The 2,617-nt window shown below is 47.5% G+C and overlaps 1 non-coding gene across 1 annotated transcript; it reads left to right on the top strand.

Moving 5' to 3' along the window:
- Window positions 1-2,286: 2,286 nt before the first annotated feature.
- On the top strand, window positions 2,287-2,361 carry Trnat-ugu. Its single transcript has one exon. It is a non-coding gene; the product is annotated as a tRNA-Thr (tRNA).
- Window positions 2,362-2,617: the final 256 nt, after the last annotated feature.

The following is a 2,617-nucleotide window of genomic DNA, read 5'->3' as shown; positions in this document are numbered from 1 at the left end:
CATTGCTGCGAAAGGTGGATATACACTGTACTAGTGCCGACATTGTGCATGCTCTGTTGCCTGTGTCTATGTGCCTGTGGTTCTGTCAGTGTGATCATGTGATGTATCTGACCCCAGGAATGTGTCAATAAAGTTTCCCCTTCCTGGGACAATGAATTCACGGTGTTCTTATTTCAATTTCCAGGAGTGTATTTTCGAGTGTGAGAACACTTTCACAGGACCCTTGAGGAGAGGTTAGAGTTGCTTGGATTGATGAGTCGATACACATTGGTATAAGTTGTAGTGTCACTACCCAGTTTTTGGTGAAATTTGTAAGGAAGCCACGTGGAGTATTGCAGCTGCAACTATGGGCCAGTTAGAGCAGTCTGATGACATGTAGGTCGAGATAACACACACACACACACAAAAGGACTGCGAGACGCGCCAGCCGTACTTCGTGAAACCTGCAACGCACAGTGGTAATAGCCCCAGCAGGCATGATGATGTCACCACGCAAGGGGTAGACTCGTGTTGAGAGCTGGGTACTGGCTAGTAGTGCAACGAACGTGCCTCAGAGGCGTATAAATAGGTGTGAATTTTGAGGGAGATTCATCTGGAATCCAGAAACACCACCACAACACCAGATCCGTGCTAGACAGTGAGACGACTGGGCACCCCAAGCTACAGCCAAGGGTTCGTAAGGGGTCGGGCCAACCACCGCCTGCACTGGGTCTCCTTGCAGGACTTGGTGCCACAGCGCCACTGACCTGCCGTCCGTGCTTGCCGTCGCCAGATTGCTGCCATGGGGCAGCGGGTCATATGCCACGCTTGGCAGTGTCGCCCCGTCTGTGCAGTGAACGTGAGCGGATACTGAGTCACCTAGTGCGCCCTTTCTGTAGTGGAACGCCGTCGCAGCAGAAGTAGGAGAACGCTGCTGGCGTCTATGTGATGGCTTGTTGTCAGGCCACCAGCTGTCGCTCGGCCAGGCATCAGCATCGCAGAGCACCTGCCTATACGTGCAATTCGTCGTCACGGAGGAAGCAGCCGCCTTCGAGGCGACGCTGGACAGGGCCGCCGGACTGGGTCGTGTCTGCCTCCCATTACTAACGATGTGTTGTGTATTTAAAAGTTTAATAAAACGTTTCTCTCGATCAGCAGTGTGTCATTGGGCCCACAGACTCGTCACTCTACATTCTTACCCCTGGACTCTTCAATGTATATCACAGGGTACGAGTACGGCGAAAACCAGAGGAGATGGTGCACCCCGCATGCAGAGAGGGTATCGTACAGGCAGCACTGGAAAGGACTTTCGTTGCATGCTATTCGGATTACTAAACCAGCATGTAATGTTCAGAGTGCATGACCTGAAACTGGTACACTTTAACAGGCAACTAGCTGCTGAAATAAGGCTGTATTGTTAACTACCGTCCTATGTTTCCACTGTATACTCGTCCTTTCCATACACTGCACATTAAATGTCACTGCAGCTGTAATTGTCTGTATTACTCGTGCTGGAATACACTCGAGTTAACAGTCACTTATTCTGTTAATTTGATCCGCTTGAGCAAGTAGGATTTCCTCACAGTGGCTTTTTACTGCAGTTGATAATACGAGAGATGTCCAGTAAGTAGCGCAACATTTTTTTGTGAATGCAAGTTAGTTTTATTCAGGATTCCAAGACACAATATTATTCCTCACTCTTTCGGCTACAAAATCCTATTTTTCAACATAATCTCTGTTCGAAATTAGAATTACATATTAATTACATATTAATACCTTCAGCTGCTGACGGGCGTTGATATATATATATATATATATATATATATATATATATATATATATATATATATATATATATATATATATCAACGGGGACAGGTGAAAACATGTGCCCCGACCGGGACTCGAACCCGGGATCTCTTGCTTATATTGCAGACGCTCTATCGATTTGAGGCACCGAGGGTATAGAGAATAGTGGAACTACAGAGACTATCTCGCGCAAGGCTCCCGCGAGACCCACATTCTCATTTTATATGTCCACAAGCTACATTCGTAGTGTGTCTACCCAACAGACAACATATCCATATAAGATTATAGTTCCGTCAATACCGGCCATGACCATCTTCTTCTGTGCGGATGCACACTTATTACCCGAACTCTTACGGGACTTGGTAAGAATGTCTTTCACGAGTAATGAGTGTGTTGGGTAGGGACACTACGAATCTAGTGTGTGGACATATAAGGTGAGAATGTGGGTGTAGCGGGAGGCGTGCGGGGTATAGTCCCTGCAGTCGCACTATCCTATGTGCCGTCGATGGCTCAGGTGGATAGAGCGTCTGCCTTGTAAGCAGGATATCTCGGGTTCGAGTCCCGATCGGGGCATACATTTTCACCTGTCCCCGTTGATATATATATCAACGCCCATAAGCAGCTGACGGTATTAATATGTAGTTCTAATTTCGTTCTAGACGGTTGCAGGTCATCAATGGTGTCTGTTCTTTCGGACATGTCCGGAAGAACAGACACCATATCCATATAAGCGCATAATCTCTGTTCAGTGCGACGGCCTTACGAGACCTAACTGTGAGGGCCTATATGCCCTCATGGTACCACACTACTGGTCGACGTTGGAGCCACC

Source organism: Schistocerca americana, chromosome 1 (assembly GCF_021461395.2).
Source record: "Schistocerca americana isolate TAMUIC-IGC-003095 chromosome 1, iqSchAmer2.1, whole genome shotgun sequence".
Classification (NCBI taxonomy): domain Eukaryota; kingdom Metazoa; phylum Arthropoda; class Insecta; order Orthoptera; family Acrididae; genus Schistocerca; species Schistocerca americana.
Note: the sequence above shows the minus strand (reverse complement) of the source record. Positions and strands in the feature narration are given on the sequence as shown.